Source organism: Macrobrachium rosenbergii, chromosome 19, assembly GCF_040412425.1.
Source record: "Macrobrachium rosenbergii isolate ZJJX-2024 chromosome 19, ASM4041242v1, whole genome shotgun sequence".
Classification (NCBI taxonomy): Eukaryota; Metazoa; Arthropoda; class Malacostraca; order Decapoda; family Palaemonidae; genus Macrobrachium; species Macrobrachium rosenbergii.
The window spans coordinates 3,302,754-3,322,339 of NC_089759.1; the positions used below are offsets into that span (position 1 = coordinate 3,302,754).

The 19,586-nt window shown below is 39.0% G+C and overlaps 2 long non-coding RNA genes across 2 annotated transcripts; one reads left to right on the forward strand and one right to left on the reverse strand.

Annotated features, from left to right (window-relative positions):
- The first annotated feature begins 271 nt into the window (after nt 1–271).
- On the forward strand, nt 272–10,766 carry LOC136848417 (uncharacterized). The gene is made up of 4 exons (XR_010856011.1): nt 272–574; nt 4,778–5,224; nt 5,448–5,618; nt 10,461–10,766. It is a non-coding gene; the product is annotated as an uncharacterized lncRNA (long non-coding RNA).
- Nucleotides 10,767–10,885: 119 nt separating this feature from the next.
- On the reverse strand, nt 10,886–19,586 carry LOC136848418 (uncharacterized). Its single transcript, XR_010856012.1, has 3 exons — nt 19,285–19,586; nt 14,920–15,045; nt 10,886–11,540 (listed from the first exon to the last, which is right to left on the reverse strand). It is a non-coding gene; the product is annotated as an uncharacterized lncRNA (long non-coding RNA).

Genomic DNA, 19,586 nt, shown 5'->3' on the forward strand with positions numbered 1-19,586 from the left:
TGTCAGGGTGCTTTACAAAAACTTTCAGAGCTCCCAATTGACCTTCGTTGCGGGCTGAATAGATATAAATACTAATTAAGTCTATACTTTAAGATAACAGACAGCATGAATTTAGCCTAATGGAGATAATGGACCTATCCGTGAAATCCCTTCTGCCTTTATTTGGATCAATTCAAACCCATTTTCTGACATTTCACAGACAGATAAAACGAGCTACTTAACTGGGAAAGGCCTTGTTGAGTTCTAACGGTTGGTAAAACAGTATGCCGGCCTGAGAAGACAGTCATACAGGGCAGTTGACCAGTCGAACGAATCCAGCCGACCGGTGTCGTTGTACAGGTCTGCAGATCCGGCAGTCTATAATTTTTCTTGAATTGCCTGCAATTGATCATTCAGTGTCACTTGATTTAGACTAATATGTGAGCTACAATATGTCTGTGCACCCTGATTTGTGGAATTTATCAGCTGTTGCGGTGTCATTGTCATGAAACAGTGCTGCCATCATGTGTGATTCAGTTTGTCCCACAAGTAGCCAAAATTTCGACAATTTTAAGAGCCACATCCACGACCCATGGTAAGTATGCCTTGTGTACTGCAAATTTCAGTGCTTGAAGGAATGTGTGTGAATTGCCAAAGGTATCGTTTGGTAATTTAGGAAAATTCATGAGTACTTGTAGTAGGCCTATGCTTGTGTCCTAAGGATTAGACAATGCAAAACTGACGTAGTGGTATTTTGAAGGCCACAAATGGCCGAATTGAATCGAAGTTTACGTAGATGATTTGGGTAATTTTTCGGCAGACTCCAGGCAGCTATTTCGAAAGACTCCGGCTAGCCATTTTTTGCATGAAAAACCATTTTGGGTTTTTCATGCAAACAATGGATAGGAAATGATGGGGTACTAAAAGAACCTAAAAATACCAACCTAACGTAACCTATTATATAAAGGGGTGTTTATTGTTTATAGTTTTGCCGTAGTATCTTTGGAGGGGGTTGGGGGCCCGGTATTGTGATACCTTATAAGTCGTAATTTGATTCATTATTTTTCTCTGTTATTATTAAACATTTGTGAGGGTTATGTATTGAGAAGATTTTTTGTTTGTTTTGGTGTGTTTTACCCAAGAAAAACATAAATTGTAATATGGGAGGTGGCCGGTGTCTTCCGAAAAAATAACCATGGTTTGAATAAGAGGTGCTTCCAAGATACCAAGTGTTGCAGTCAAATAATAAATTATTACGATACTATATTCGGTTCTAGCAAATGATCTGAAGAAAACTCAAAGCAATCTCGAAAGCCAAACTTAAGTTTCAAGCCTAGTTAACGTTATAGGCCTAGCTTAGATTGCTCATGCAAGATTTTCGAACGTTTCCAATCGATTGCATTCCTGGGAGCTTGAAGCATTCTGTAGCACACTTCTGAACAAAGATACTCTAACATTAATATATAATAAGGGAAATAGCCAGCTACAATTTGCAGCAATTGCAATCGTCCTCCCATTTTGGTAGTTACGGAAGTAAAGATATATATGGTCGGGATTAAGTCTTGAATAGTATAAAGCCAAGGGTGTACCATGTTACTTTACAGTGCCTTCATTGGTCTCGTACTGTGAGCAGTGTGCAATAAAATGTAACATCGATCGTGGTTTTTAATTAACTTATGTGGGTTGTATGTAGATTTTTTTAGCCTAACATTCCTTCAATTGCAAGCAAAATGTATTCTTTATAAGTTTAATGCGTTGCAGTCATTCATGGAAGCTTAAGAACAACAGTTTTATAATTTGAGGAGACTGCATTTGGCACGGCAGAAACTTTTCAAGCATTAGCGCAAGTTCTGTACTGACATTCGAATAGATCTGGTATTTATGGGATAGTTCGAATGTAAGAAATTGCGGGAAAAAATGACACCTTGAGTATCCATTGATGCCGTAAAAGGTTTTTGACAGCAATTATTCACTTGTTGCAGGCACTTGACAGAGTAATTAGTGCAAAAGCAGATTGATAGTTTTGATAAAACGCTCACATCAGTGGATCTTTGCAGTGCAGATTGACAGCAATTGAAATCTTGCTAGTTACTTGGTAATACTTGCGACACTGGGCATATTTTGTTGACCTGTGGTATTTTCACCGAACAGCAAAATTCAAAATTTATCTTAAAATATGCTAGGGGTAAAGCTTTTTAGCTTTATGTAAAGGCAGGGACCCAGTTTTGTCGTATCTTAGTCTGTTGAAAAGGTATTCGCTTTGATTCTTTAGATTGCAAGCAATCATCAGCTCTCATCTATGCACTGAAGACCCACCCAATTCTCTGTACCTTTACACAGTCGTAAGGATCACACCGTGATGCTTTCATGGCTTTTAAAGAGCTTGAAATTTTATATTGAAGGTTGCATCTGTACAGTTCCACATATAGCTTTGTACCCCCAACACTCAAGTCATTTTGAAATAGGATCACTTTTTACTTATCCTGTCAAGAAATATTGCAAGGTTTTCGAGTAACTGGGAATTCTAATGGGAATTTTAAGAAAAAAAAAATTAAATTGACGGAATATGAACTCTCTTGCCTGACAGAATTTGAAATGATAACTTCAGAAACAGCGAGATGTTTTTAAAACATCGCCAATTTTCATGAAAATAAACAGGACCTTTATGCACATTAGTTTTAATGGAGTAAAGTTATATTGCCACCCTGAAGTGTACTTTTATATTTTGCAAATTGATGAGTCAAGTCATAGCAAATAAATCTGCCCCAGTTCGGTTATGAATGTGCTTGAATTTTCCGGTCCTGGTTTCGGCCGTAGTCATTTAGGCCGTTATATCCAGAACAACGTAAGACGCAGGATCCTGGTAAGACGTTATGTCCGTGGTATTTACCGTCATTATTTTGTGTTTTACGTACATCCCCAAGGGGCTGGTACTAAACACGGCGCCCTTTTTGCACGTAAACGTCCTTACCACCCGAACTCAAACTGTGCACCAACCCACAAAACTTGAATACTGTTCTGAAGGAGAATTGAGTTTTACGGCAAATTCATATTTAGTGTTCCTTGCCAGGATTTACTTTATTGCATTCAATTAATTTTCAGTGTCCATAGATCCACATTTATTAATAGGCATTTTCGGTATATTGCAGTTTAAATTTTGAGTATCGACAAAAAAAAAAAAAAAAATCGAAAAACCAGTAAGAACCGTTACAGAACGGAACGGAATCCACAGCTTCGTACATTGTGATTGGTCCTTGAAAAGGAATTAACCAATGACGGGGCGGGAAAAATATGGTAACGCTCATTAGCCAGGTATCTTTTTTCTTTTATGACTTTTTCACTAATTTTAAAGGCCGTTTCACGTTGAAGGTATATATGTTCGACTTCTTGTAATAATTAAAGGTTAATTTTAAGCATGTATTTTGTATTTGTGTCCTTGACGAAATTTGTCATTTCCTTTCGGTAATTTTTGGTTAAGCCATTATAACCCATCCCCCGTTGTCTAGAAATTAACGAGGGCTGGGGACATTGAGGTTAGCAGACGGTGCGAGCTTGTATTTTGCTGTATTACAGATTTTAAAACCTATATATGTTTTAGGCTACTCTGATACATCAGCTTCTAACTCTCAACTGAGGTAATATCAGAAATGGTTGAATGCTGGTCATTGTCGCATTTTTGTAATAGGAAATACTTAGGCCTATAAAGGCCCGTCATCAGCGTCCAGTGTTGTGTTGAAGGTGTTCCATTCCGACCTTTGGGTTAGGGGGCACTTGAGGGAGCTTTTTATTCTGTTACGTAATAATTACCTATCTTTTTCACCCATGAAAAACTTCAGTAATGATAATGTACCAAGGTACCAAGATATGTCTGACTAATCGGTTTTCAACTCCCGGTAAGCTCAGTTTGACCAAGTCGGCTACGTCGATACGAGTTGTCGATGGTAAGGGAGGTTGCTTTAGAACTTTTTTAAGACGTAAAAAGACGATTGTGTGGCATAATTAAATTGACACGTATAACCAATAATGAATTATTTTGGACTCGTTCCTTGGTCTTGGCTACCCGTTCTTGGTATCACGTAAAAATCTTGACTACGTGTTCCTAAACTAAACCCCATTACTGTTTCGAATTTGGCCACCCATTGACAGTACAAAAGCAATACGATCTACGGTGATTTTTCAGTTTCCTTAAAGCCCTTAAATGATGTAATGTTGATGACACTTTTTGTACATTTGTAGTTAAAAACATCCTGTAACAGAATAGAAGGGTTTGATACCTTATGGTTGAGGAACGCAATGGATATAGGCCTAGTTCTATTTCATATATTTTCTAAGTTACTTTTGTGTAACTGAGGTGAAAATGCAAAGAGTAGTGTTGCCAATTTTCAGTTTCTGGGAAGGACTAGTCCTGTAAAAGTTAAGTATACATTAGTTTAACCAGACCACTGAGCTGGTTAACAGCTCTCCTAGGGCTGGCCCGAAGGATTAGACTTATTTTACGTGGCTAAGAACCAACTTTTACCTAGCAACGGGACCTACAGCTTATTGTGGAATCCGAACCACATTATGACGAGAAATGAATTTCTATCACCAGAAATAAATTCCTCTAATTCTTCATTGGCCTGCCGGAGACTCGAACTCGGGCCTAGCAGAGTGCTAGCCGAGAATTACCGACTCGTCCAACGAGGAACTACTAGTCCTGTAAATTTCTTAAGAAATTGCTTGATCTGCACTAGCTCAAAAGTCTAAGCTAAATAGTTTTGTGTTTTCTAAAATAATGTTTGTTCGTTTTTTTTTTCAGGTAGATGATCAAATGCTTTCTCCCCATCGCCAACATAGACCTTGGTTCACATAATCTCTATCCATTATGGAGCCAGGTCTCGCCCTACAGGAAATAACTGATTGCCATACCTTAAAATTTATTTGGTATATTGTCTTTGGAGGAAATTTGGCTTGAAGAGGTTTAATTCTGTTTGACCTTTGAGTTGGAGGACAACTGACACAGTGGGTGGTCACGGAGCTACTAAGCTGAAAGTGGTCAATTTGCAGATGAATGCCATCGAAGAGATATTACATACAGATAGAGTATAATGGCACCAAACTCCTCTCCATCATTGCCTACTAAGTTGCCTTCTACAGGTGTCCAGGAATAAGCGGTGGGTTCAACTATAACAGGAACCTTGTCCAAACCAATTCGCCATGTTACGACAGAGCTTCTCAGCAAGCAGTTCTCAAAATAACTTTTCAGGTAAGTTGCTGCTTGGACTACAATAGTTACTAATGTGTGCGTGTGTGCGCAACTTTTACACTGACTTGAGTCAAGTTGCTTCATAAAGGTTGTGGATATTATTTACTTGTATCTGGTTAAGTTACTCCTGAGTTCCAGAACATTAAGCGTGTTGTCAAAGTTATATTGTTGATTCGTTTTAAATTACTGGATTACATGATGATAATTATGGCTTTTCCGTCAGATTGAGCAACTACAAGACCTCCAGTCAGACGAAAAGGCTTAAACAAAAGTGGTCTACTTGAGTACGTCTACTTGTGTACGTCTACTTGTGTACGTCTACTTGTACTCTACTGTATTTTCATTGCCCCAGCCCTATATTGAAGCCAACCAGTATGTGACACATACCTATATGGTGAGTATTGTAGCACGTGTTTAATACAGCGTGATATGGGAGATTGATTTAGGAAGTGACTATTTGAGGAAAGATTGTTTGGGAAGCGAAATGGAAACAAAGTGAAAATCAGTGCCTTTTTAAAGTGTGGAGTTTTGTTTGGCTCGATTTCTGTAGGAGCAACTCACTCTCACTAGATATAAAGTTGTTACTCATATTTGTTACAATTATCATCATTGCCACTGCTATCCCTAGAGTACCCTTCTTCTCCAAACCCTCCTTCACTTTATCACGGCACAATCCTACACTTCTTTGCAATCCATTTAGGAGATTTCCCGACACAATCTTGCACTTTTTTGCACCCCATTCAGGGGATTCCTAACAGTCTTACACTTCTTTGCACCACATTCAAGAGGTTCCTGACACAATCTTGCACTTCTTTGCACCCCATTCAAGAGGTTCCTGCCACAGTCCTACACTTCTCTGCACCCCATTCAAGAGGTTCCTGCCACAGTCCTACACTTCTTTGCACCCCATTCAAGAGGTTCCTGAAACAATCATGCACTTCTTTGCACCCCATTCAAGAGGTTCCTGCCACAATCTTCAACTAATACGCACCCCATTCAAGAGGTTCCTGAAGCAATCCTACACTTCTTTGCACCCCATTCAAGAGGTTCCTGCTACAATCTTAAACTAATACGCACCCCATTCAAGAGGTTCCTGAAGCAATCCTACACTTCTATGCACCCCATTCAAGTGGTTCCTGCCACAATCCTACACTTCTTTGCACCCCATTCAAGAGGTTCATGCCACAATCCTACACTTCTTTGCACCCCATTGAAGGGGTTCCTGCCACAATCCTACACTTCTTTGCACCCCATTCAAGAGGTTTCTGAAGCAATCCTACACTTCTTTGCACCCCATTCAAGTGGTTCCTGCCACAATCCTACACTCCTATGCACCCCATCAAGAGGTTCCTGAAGCAATCCTACACTTCTTTGCACCCCATTCAAGAGGTTCCTGAAGCAATCCTACACTTCTTTGCACCCCATTCAAGTGGTTCCTGCCACAATCCTACACTTCTATGCACCCCATTCAAGAGGTTTCTGAAGCAATCCTACACTTCTATGTACCCCATTCAAGAGGTTCCTGCCACAGTCCTACACTTCTTTGCACTCCATTCAAAAGGTTTCTGAAACAATCTTGCACTTCTTTGCACCCCATTGAAGGGGTTCCTGAAGCAATCCTACACTTCTTTGCACCCCATTCAAAAGGTTTCTGAAACAATCTTGCACTTCTTTGCACCCCATTGAAGGGGTTCCTGAAGCAATCCTACACTTCTTTGCACCTCATTCAAAAGGTTCCTGAAGCAACCCTACATTTCTTTGCACCCCATTCAAGAGGTTCCTGCTACAATCTTAAACTAATATGCACCCCATTCGAGAGGTTCCTGAAGCAATCCTACACTACTTTGCACCCCATTCAAGTGGTTCCTGCCACAATCCTACACTTCTATGCACCCCATTCAAGAGGTTCCTGCCACAATCCTACACTCCTATGCACCCCATTCAAGAGGTTCCTGCCACAATCCTACACTTCTTTCCACCCCATTGAAGAGTTTCCTGCTACAATCTTAAACTAATTTGCGCCCCATTCAAGAGGTTCCTGCTACAATTTTAAACTAATACTCACCCCATTCAAGTGGTTCCTGCCACAATCTTACGCTTCTTTGCACCCCATTCAAGTGGTTCCTGCAACAATCCCACACTTCTATGCACCCCATTCAAGAGGTTCCTGCCACAGTCCTACACTTCTTTGCACCCCATTCAAGAGGTTTCTGAAACAATCTTGCACTTCTTTGCACCCCATTCAAGAGGTTCCTGTCACAATCTTCAAATAATATGCACCCCATTCAAGAGGTTTCTGAAGCAATACTACACTTCTTTGCACCCCATTCAAGTGGTTCCTACCACAATCCTACACTTCTATGCACCCCGTTCAAGAGGTTCCTGCCACAATCCTACACCTCTTTGCACCCCATTCAAGAGGTTCCTGAAGCAGTCCTACACTTCTTTGCACCCAGTTCAAGTGGTTCCTGCCACAATCCTACACTTCTATTTTGCACCCCATTCAAGAGGTTCCTGCCACAGTCCTACACTTCTTTGCACCCCATTCAAGAGGTTCCTGAAGCAATCCTACACTTCTATGCACCCCATTCAAGAGGTTCCTGCCACAGTCCTACACTTTTTTGCACCCCATTCAAGAGGTTTCTGAAACAATCTTGCACTTCTTTGTACCCCATTGAAGGGGTTCCTGAAGCAATCCTACACTTCTTTGCACCCCATTCAAGAGGTTCCTGCCACAATCCTACACTTCTTTGCACCCTATTCAAGAGGTTCCTGCTATAACCTTAAACTAATATGCACCCCATTCAAGAGGTTCCTGCCACAATCCTACACTTCTTTGCACCCCATTCAAGAGGTTCTTGCTACAATCTTAAACTAATATGCACCCCATTCAAGAGGTTCCTGAAGCAATCCTACACTTCTTTGCACCCCATTCAAGAGGTTCCTGCCACAATCCTACACTTCTATGCACCCCATTCAAGAGGTTCCTGCCACAATCCTACACTTCTTTGCACCCCATTCAAGAGGTTTCTGCCACAATCTTAAAATAATATGCACCCCATTCAAGAGGTTCCCGAAGCAATCCTACACTTCTTTGCACCCCATTCAAGTGGTTCCTGCCACAATCCTACACTTCTTTGCACCCCATTCAAGAGGTTCCTGCCACAATCCTACACTTCTTTGCACCCCATTCAAGAGGTTCCTGCTACAATCTTAAACTAATATGCACCCCATTCAAGAGGTTCCTGAAGCAATCCTACACTTCTTTGCACCCCATTCAAGAGGTTCCTGCCACAATCCTACACTTCTTTGCACCCCATTCAAGAGGTTTCTGCCACAATCTTAAACTAATTTGCACCCCATTCAAGAGATTCCTGACACAAGCTTACACATCTTTGCACCCCATTCAAGTGATTCCTGCCACAATCCTACACTTCTATGCACCCCATTCAAGAGGTTCCTGCCACAATCCTACACTTCTTTGCACCCCATTCAAGAGGTTCCTGCCACAATCTTAAACTAATTTGCACCCCATTCAAGAGATTCCTGACACAAGCTTACACATCTTTGAACCCCATTCAGGAGATCCCTACATATGATTCCCATAGATTTTCCATCCTAATCCGTTCACTTGATAAATCCATAACCTGTAAAAACAGAAATGGGTTAAGTGCCGATTTTTTATGAAAACCAACTCTTAAACTTCCAACCTTTTTGTTGTGCCACAGGTTGTTATTACTGCTTTCCTTGTTCTTTTATACATCATTTCAGCCAACCTAGCTAACTTGCCTTGTACTGTTACCCTCAACACCAAAACAATACCTTCCTTGCTTTTCTACCAGCTGCCTTCTCTAGATCAATAAATGGACAAGATAGCTCGTGATTACCTTCCAGACACTCTTCTTGTGACTGTCAATATAGATAGCATCAACTGTACTTCTCCCTTTATTGAAACCGCTCTGCTATTCACCAATCTTCACAGTTGCTCGTAATCACTCAAAATTTTCTAAGACCTTCAACAAATGTTTTGTTTGATTCCTCTGTGATTGGCACATTCCGTAATATCTCCCTTCTGCTCAAACATACAGGCCGTCAGACTTTCTTCCCAGTCTTTTGACATTATTTCCTCCTCCCAGATTGCTGTTAATAGTTCCAGTTTCCAATCTTACCACTCTGTTTCATATACCTTCAACATTTCACTTTGCACCTCTGAGGGACCTGGTACTTTGCCATTCTTCACTTGACCTGTAGTCTTTACTTTTATATATTGTATCTCCATCGCCGGTCCCTCATACCCTCCTCCAAATCTTTCATTTTCAGAGTTTAAAAGCATCTTAGTTTCATGTCATCATATGCAAGATATTTCTTTCACAGACTTAATGACACCTGACTGACCGAGCATATCTTGCCACTGCTTTTTCCTTGTTTGATAATCTGTAAATTTCCTTTCTCTCTCTCTCTCTCTCTCTCTCTCTCTCTCTCTCTCTCTCTCTCTCTCTCTCTCTCTCTCTCTCTCTCTCTCTCTCTCTCTCTCTCTCTCTCTCTGTGCAGGTGTTATTCTTTGGGCTTTTGGTAAATCTGCTCTGATGTAATTTAAAATGTACATTTTAAAGTCCAGATCGTTCTTCACGTAAGTTTGCAATAGCAAAGAAAGAGGACGGAGTGTATAGAATGTCTAGATGGAATAGAAAATGGACTCTCTAAAGCTCTCGTTATTTCCTAAGGGATAAGCAAACTTTTTTCAGAAAGTTTGTGTTAGTTATAACCACGCCCTAGAGAGTTTTTCCATTTATAGCTAAAACATTTAATTCAAGAACTGCATATAGTGAACAGATTTTAATACATGTAGTGTTTGAAAAGCCATTCAAGTTGTATAATACACTTCAGATATTGCATAGGCATTAAGGAATTGATTACCATAGAGCTGTTATGATAATGTTTGTGCAATGCGTAGATTTCGATTTTTGTGCTCATTTCTTTAAGCGAGCGAGTTTTAATGGTATTTTATATAGCAACAAATGGGAGACAGTTATGTTGACAAGAATAATAGTTTTAAGTATGACAATTTTAGTTCTATTCATGTCAGTTATGTTGGCAGGAGCTTTCCTGCCAGCCTAAGCGGCATGAATACAGTAACACTGAATGATTACTCAATATAATTTATCTGCAAAGTGTAGTCAAATGGTGTGAAGTTTTTGTAAAAACGAAAATTTCAACAATTTCCTTTTTCTTACAGAAAGTCGTGTGTGAGGAACTGAGAAGCTCAGAACTACTGTGGAGAAGCTCTGTAAGGCGGCCAAGAACTGACAGTAGCAGCTGTTCTGAGGAGGCTAAGAAGAACTGAGCAGCTGTTCTGAGGAGGCTAAGAACAACTGAGCAGCTGTTCTGAGGAGGCTAAGAAGAACGCCGAAGAAATTATTTGCAGCCGGTAATCCAGGGCAACATTTTTAAACTTTCTGGACGCCTCAAAATTTTTTTTTTTGTTTTTTTTGTGAGCAGTGCTCGTAGCATGTGAACTACTAGCAGGATTGTTTTGTTGGTAATAAAAAAATTTAATATACCTAAGTATTTTTATTTCTCAGAAAATATGAAATTGACGATAATTAAACACTTGAACCAGCAATGGCAGCCATACTTCCTGGGCTTTTTCTTGTTATATCTCTATAATGGAAATATTCGCTGGGACCTTATGCCGTTATAATGACACTTGCTAGGGCCGTAGTATTATATACTTTTGCTGGGGGCCCTACTTCTGGGATCCGAAGTATACTCGCTGGGTACCCAACTTCTTAGGCCCTGTCCACACTAGCGGCCATGCCCGTCGGGCACTTCCAGCTGTTTATATTTTCTCTCGCTTCTGAAGCAGTGTTACCAGACAATCGCATCGTTCTGGCTCCATACTCGGTCGGTCAGTATAGTGGAACGGTTTTGGGAAGTGTTTGCCCGTCGGACAGTGCCCGCTAGTGTGGACAGGGCCTTAGAGCTGTAGTATACTCGCTGGGGCCCTTACTTCTTATGAAGCTACCGTGAAACAGTCTTGGATCTGCAGTATACTCGCTGGGTCTCCTACATCTTAAGAAGTTAACTCTTTAACGTTCAAGCCCCCAGCATCGGCCTACATATCCCGGTTTCTGGCCTTTTCAGTCATGTCTAAGACTGTCTGTTGTATACTTGCTGGGGCCTCTTCAGACTTGAAGACTGTCTGTTGTATACTTGCTTGGGCCTCTTCAGACTTGAAGACTGTCTGTTGTATACTTGCTGGGGCCTCTTCAGACTTACTCTTTCCATACATCTCTCCCCGCCGGAACCAACACTCCTGAAATAGACATAATTATATAGTTACCACGTGTTCATTCGTACATAATCAAGGTCTCAAATATAGCAAGCTATATATTAAATCTTTCAAATGCATTTGCATACGCAATTCCTATCCTACTAAAATTGTTTATGACAAGTCCTGAAACGATTTTAATAACTGGAAATCAACGATGACGGAGTACAAAAAACCACCAATTAACAGTGGTAGCATTAAGCCTAAAATAATATACAGTAGTTAACGTTCTATTCACGGATGAAATGTCATAAGTAATAAAAGTTAAATTAAAAAACGAAAATTACATTAATGAAAAAATTTGTTCTGGTTATACTTTTCATATTAGATAGACCAAGCATAGAATATAGGGGATTTTAAAGCGGCCACACACACAAAAGTTGAGGAAAATTTAACAGATGGGGCTAACATAAGATTGCTAAATGGGAATTTGGCAGACAGCGATGGAAACAGTCAGACCAGTACCAAAAAAATTAATAGGATATACCATATACCATCAATAATGTATGTACAAAAGTCAACAGTTAAAACAGGAGTCTTCGAGCTCTGTCAGACTACGAGCAGGTGGCGAAAAAGAGTAGGAAAGAATGGAATCAGTCTATAGCAAAGGTAAAAGTTGTATCTGGGAAATAATGATAAAGACATACGGGACATCTAAAAGTTATTCTGAACTGGAGAATGTTAGCAGAAGAGGAACTTACGGAAAATACAGCAATTCAAGAAGACAAAGGGTCTGTTGGGAAGCTAAGTATAAAATTCCTAGAACTATCTGGATCAAGTGATTTACCATACGAACAGGAGATCAGATCATGCATAAATTAACCAAAAAAACAATGATAATGTAATGAAATTATGAAATAAAAGGTAAAAGGGAATAATCTGAAACGTTAAAACTTTATATGGACTAAGATTCTTAACAAAACACTGGAGAAGGTGCTTGAGGAAATTGATTAATTACCAGTTTTTGGCTACCTGGCAGTGGAGTCATCAAATAATTGGCAGGATGTACCACACATCCTGAAAAGGATTTCCCCCAACGTACCAAAAGCAAACAACTGCATAGACAGTCCCTTTCTGTGTATCCTAGTAACTGAGTAAGCTATAAAAGAGTGCAGGAAGGGAGGCCCAAGGGAGATGAAATAACCAGATTACCAAAAGCTAACAGCAGAGTCAGAATCCAATGAAGAGTGGAACTGAGAGCAGGGAATTGCAAATCAATTTAGGTAGGTTAAAAAGCTTACGGTGACTGACAAGAGTGCAAACCAAAAGTAATTTGAGGAAAGTAGCCATGTCGAGGCTGTAGGAAAGATGAGGGCAAACCAGAACTACAGTTTTGGGATTATGTCGAATTTAAGAGAAAGAAAAGAGTGCAAACGTAAAGGTACACGTAGGAATGTGGCCATGGCGCAGTTGTGGGTAATAGATGAGGGTTGAATGCCTACCAAAAATAACATAACATGTCACAGGAGACGCTCAGGGCTATTCGATATCAACGGAGTGCGAGAATTTCGTACAAGAACAAATAAAGTTATAATCAATCAGTTTTGAAGCTATTGTCCATCTCTTCCTTAATTACCGTTTCCAGTGATTTACCTAGAATTTACACGTAGTTTTTCCCTCTAAATTTCTAACACTATAAACATCATCATCATCTCTTCGAGTTAACTTGTCAATGACCGACTCTCCACCAGATTGTTTATGGTAAATCACTTACTGTTTCGGATAGCGCTTGGTCTTTTTACGCATGCAACGTTAATGAAGGACCTTTTAAATATCTTGAGCAAAGTTCCCTCGATCCTGGACTACAAACCAAATATTAAGAGGGAAGAGAAGAGGAGTAATTACATACTGGATGAATAGAGGAGAGATTCCCAGACTACTGGTAAGGAAAATATCCAATTTAGAAGCTTGTCAATAGAATTGCAAGAACGTACTCATGGATCTGAGAACTTCTTTTCCAAGAATGTATTTTAAAAATTCTAACCCGTAGTGGGGTAGTGGCGTCAGTGCACCTCATGCGGTGTACTGTAGGCATTACTAAGGGCTCTTTGCAGCGTCCCTTCGGCCCCTAGCTGCAGCCCCTTTCATTTCTTTTACTGTACTTCATCCATATTCTTTCTTTCATCTTGTATCCACCCTCTCTTAACACATATTTCACAGCGCAACTGCAAGGTTTTCCTAGTGAAACCTACCTACTCTCAATTTCCCATCCAGTGCTGAATGACCTCATAGGTCCCAGTGCTTGGCCTTTGGCTTAAACTCTATATTCAGTTCAATTCAATTTAAAAATTCTTAGGCTAATATACAAACCACCCTTCTATGACTGCCGTACAATATAAAATCTTTGTCCTAAGAGTATATCTACTAACTTTGCTCTCTGAAATCTATAAAATGCTATTGTATATTTTCAACTTTTATTTATGCCCGCTAGTTTTCTTAACATCCTTGCTAGTAGGTCAAACCCTAATAAAATAATCACTATATGAAACTAATTAACTAACCTTTGATCATGGCAAACTTAGCTTGTATATGTATAAACAACAAAAGAATGTTGTAATATACATTTAACAATAAAAGATTCTATGCTGAATAACTTTGAAACTATTTATTCGATTAGTACTATTTTAGACAATTTTCTAAAAAAAAAAAAAAAAAATTCTAAATGAGCCACTCAAACTGTACTACTTTTAATTCCACTCACCAGACACTGGAAGAATTCCTAAACCTCTTTTATTCAACACCCTTACCTCTCTCTCTCTCTCTCTCTCTCTCTCTCTCTCTCTCTCTCTCTCTCTCTCTCTCTCTCTCTCTCTTTCCTCATTTTGTTTTGATACATGACAGCCAAGAGTTGGCCTGACTATCTATTTTATTTAATTACCTAACTGTTGCTAACTGTTTGAGAAAAATCTATACATTTACACAAAACGGATCGAGTGTCCTTTTCAGCCATTTTGACTGTTATAACTAGGGAAAAAATGTAACAAATCCATTCTAAATATGTCTGAGCAAATACGCCTTCTGATTTTGCAACCCTTGATTTCAAAGTCGAGTCTCGCTGCTATGAAGTTAGGAAAATATCTTCATTCCCCTGATGGCAGTTTAATTACTTTTATCAAGATTAAACGTCTCAATAAAAAAAATATATACTTAATCTTTATATTTTTCCTCAAGTACCATCATTAACTTAATTGACAAATACAGCTTTCGAGGAATGCAAACCCATGTTATGCTGATGAAATTCCTGAAAATTCCATATCAGAATTTTAAATCCGCCCACCACCCAGAAATGAAAAGTCATACGAAGCTATTGGAAGGTTTTATAAATTTGAAGAAAGGCTAAGGAGAGATCTATGTAAAAATTTACCTCCCGAGATTTGTACCTGAAGCTGAAGTCTTCAACTCCTTTCTTGGCTTCAAATGGTTTCCACGTCAGTATCTGTCCAAAGCCACAAGCCTGAGGTGAAAGTACTGTGGAGGTCCGGCCTTTTACCTGAAAATATTGAAGAGCTTAATAATATTCATATACGTAATACCAAACCTGGATTTAATATTCACATATTTAATAGATTTATTGAGAGAGAAAGAGAAAAACTTTATTGAAAGAGAAAAAATGTGAATATGTACAAAACTTTCAATAAGTTTTGTACGTATGGAAAATGGAGGGCATATTGTAGACTATACTAATTTGCATATACAGTAACTCGGGTACAGTTTAGTATTATAAAGAAAGTAATTTGTAAAGGTAAAGATATCGTTCAAAACTCCATTAATTTAATGAATACAAATTAGGAATAAAATGCGAGCTGCATGAAAGGCAAAAGATTGCATATTAATCCACTTTAAAATTCCGAGTAAAAAGAGGGAATATTTATAGACCCGAGTTTTAATCCGTTTGGACGCAACAATGTTACATAATATGTGCATAGCCCAAAAATACTTTCTATATCTTAACAAGGACCAGTAAAATTTATCCAAAAATCCTGATGGGCGTAAAAACAAGCCAGTATAACTAATGACTTACGCCTTAAACAACCCAATTGATTAGGGAACATTTTAAGTCAAAACTGTAATAGCTTGTACCCACGAGGTCTAGATTCAATCTATGAACATCACCACATTATTTGGCTCAATTTAACACAAACTTAGCCACAGCATGAGCAACAAGTAAGAACAGCTATGGTATAAAAACTTTTTAAATTTGGTAGGACTGCAACAGAACTATACCTACTTACTAGTCAGTCAGTATCCATATACATGCAACAATCATCACAGAAATAGAATGGAATTAAAATTTAGGCCTAAGGCAAAGCTCTGGGAGCTATGAGGCATTCATCGCTGAAAGGGAAATTGAGAGTAAAAAGGTCTGAAAGGTGCAACAAGAGGAAAACCTCGCAGCTGCACTACGGAACAATCGTTAGGAGAAGGTGGAAAGTAAGATGGAAGGAAGACACTATGGACTGAGGTGCAGTTAAAGGAATGAAAGGGGCTGCAGCTAGGGGCTGAAGAAACGCTGACAAGAACCTCAAGTAATGCCTACATTGCACCGTCTGAGGTGCACTGACGGCACCACTCCTTTATGGGGGTCATAGAAATGGAATCAGCAAGATATCCACCCCATGCCAAAAGCCCACAAGCCAGGGTCTTATAGACCAATTTATCAGACGTTGCAGAGAAAAGTCCCAAGAGAACGGAACTTAACATACTGCTCTGGATAACCTAAAACCCGCCTACCAATCCAATCAAAGGCTCTGTTATCACAATGAAGTGGGGTTACATAGGCCTACACTTCGAGTGCATTACCGATGTCCTGAGTGTACCATAAATGGTAGACAAAAGTTCTTTGTTTTTTAAACCTGGTTAAAGACTACGCACTGCCAAGTATTGCTGCAGCTATACGTTTCTGGTTATGGTTAACAAGAGATTAAATAGCAGTCTAACGTTCTGGCCGCGAAAACACGCAAAAACAGATTAAATAGCCAAGGTACAAGAAATGGATTCCTCCCACTGGAATAAGGAACTCCACAGAGAAGGATATGAGGCCCTGTTCTTTAATGTCTTTAAGGAAAACCTTGCCCATAAAAACTTTTCAAAGTTGAAATATTTAAGCAAGCAGGTGATGTATGCGTTATCTCCACAAGCATGCTCACCTAAAATGTACGGAACTGAACTTAAATTTCAACGCAGATAAAATAAAAGTCATGCTAATTACCACCACCGTGGATATCAAAGTCTCAAGTGTGTGGAGGAGCCCATTCAATGAGTAGAAAACTTGGTTAATCTCTGAGTGTGCGAAAAAATTTAAACCTTCAGAGATAAAACCAAAAACGAGGATCAGTGCCCTCAGAAAAACTTCTTCCAGAGAAGAATGGGCCACATATTACCTACACAGGTTATTTAGCATACAAATAATTCTAACATTAATTGAACACGCTACCCAGTACTCAGTTAACTGAAAAAAATATGTAAAAAAAAAAAAAAGTTTTTCAGAATAATGTCAACTAGTACATTCAAGGAGCCCCTGTATGGATCAGGCTATAACAGATTCCTGATATGGAAATTCACCATCTCTGAGACAACCTAGAGAGAACTGCCATTTTTGTCAAATACCTCAAAAGTAACAAATACCATCTTTAGTAGAAAAATTGACTTAAAGGGTGCATAAACCTGCATGAAAAAACAGAGCACACAAAGAAACATAGTGGGAGACTGTACATGCAAGAATCGGTAGCCTCTGCAAGAGATGATATTGCTGAATAAACATGTAAAAACCGATACAAGATTACCATATTCATTCCATGCTCAATTTTACGGATCTAAAATATAATTTAAAAGCCTATACACACTTCAACAGCACAGTAATATCCAGTGCTCAATATTTGTGCGGATCAATTGGCACTATCACACATTTCTCCTACAGCAACGGCTTAAGTCTCGGCGCCACTAAACGGGAAACTGAAGGCTGATAGACAATGCCTCGACCCAGTAGGCAGTGCTAGTATCAGTAATTAAGCACCTGAATAGTGACAGGGAACAACAGAGCTAGCAATAAGAAGCTTAGCAAATCTGAAGGAAATGTTAAGCTACTCACTCGCCATCACAGCCCCAAGAACAGAGGACGATAAATTACCCTGATCTGGATTCATAGTCACATAGGAATCCAGAGCAATAAAGAGGAAGATGTCTTGGCCAGAAGTGCCACTTATCTGCACCAAAGTCAGGACTACCATGGGCTAATTCTCAACGCAAAGTTTAACGCTGGAGTACCAACAAAAAAAAATAAAAATAGGGACATTTCCTCTTGTTGGTTCGAGACCTAACATGGGGACAACGATTCTAAAACCTCGCTTGCAACCAAAATTTAAAATATTTAGCAACAGTCATATTTCTCGGGTTTAGACTCTGACATCTCAGCAGCTGGCGGGTAATACAAGAACCCAGAACTTTTCAGTATTATGAGCATTTAAAAGAATATGTAAAGAACACCACTCACTAACCTGCCCAGAGACCAACACACTCAATACTAAATCACTGACAAATGAAAGTTCCCCTACAAAAATGAACTGCATTTGGTTTATTCTGATTTTCTCTTTCAACTATTATTTGGGTATTATTATGGGTTATACATATATATTTTTCCCCCGTGATAATACTACTTGACTCTCTTGTTACTTATACGGGTCCAAAATCTAAGAGGGAACTGCTCTATTTAGCACCTCTGCATATTTTACAAAGACCAGACAAGGTTGTAAGCCAATAAAAATATTAGATCGATTAAATTTTGCTACGTAATAAAATTGAATCCTAATAACCAGAAATAAATCAGTGAAACAACTCTCATTGTCAGAATTAACCAGTGTCAGAATCGTGAGAATTTTAACAAGTTTCTGAAGGCTAAAAAGTATTGCTGTAGTAATACATTTAAAAATAACCAACATTAGCTGAAATTAAGAAAAATTGCGTTAAAATTTTAAGCATTTCAATACTAACAATTTCCAAGACTTCAAATATAGCCTACCCTCCCCGCACCACATCTGCCTTAAGCTGCAATTGACGAGTGGCAAATAACACTTAACCTGGCCTGACCTCCACGAACATAATTTTTTTTGCCATCTTTCTAAGCAAATATTACTCAATTCCATAAGCTAGATTTCGTTTCTTAGGTCTGTCGCTAATATAAAAAGAAAAAACTTTCTTCCTACAGCCTAACTTTACTGCCATCCATTCTGCACTTGAGACTGTCTTCAGAGAAAGTTAAGTGAAAAGTAGTAAAACAACACAGGTGTGATTTACCTGACGAGGTGTGTTAGTTTACTTGCCACTATTAAAAGCCTGGACTTGAAAATTAAGCTGACGTTGCTCTTAGCTTAAGTTTTCTGTTACATACCACTGTCTTATATCTATAGCTCTTCACTGAAAACGTTTCATATCGCCATCAAAACATATAGTAACTTCATATAATTTTTCACGTATTAGCTGCTAATCCTAATCGTTTTAGCCAATTGCAAAATATGAGGCCCATACTATATTTTCTTCTGCTAAATCTAGATTCGTCAATTGGATCATTTGATAAACTCCAACTTAAAAGATAACAGCTACACCAATAACTAACTGTTATTCCTTGCAATATCAAATCAGTTACATCGATTTCATAAGCAAACTAGTACTGCAACCGCAACCCTTAAAATTTGTTTTTTTAATATATATCAAAATGCGACCAAAAACAACTTACCTTTGAATAATAGAAACCCAAAAGGATAATCTCTTGTATCTTGAGCCTCGATACACGTAACTTATAGCAAGGATATTGGACATTCTTGCTTTATCTAAGGGGCACTCTTGTCTACTTGATAAAAATAGTACCATGTCTTCTGCACAGTCCAGTCATTACGAGAAGCATCCTTGCAAAGGTCACAGATGAAATCGCCATTGCACAAACAAAAGTTATTGCACAAATGTAGCCAAGCAACTTGATTCTCAACCGATTTACGACAGCCTGCTAAACCGCCAAACTAGACTGACAGGTGCCCAAGA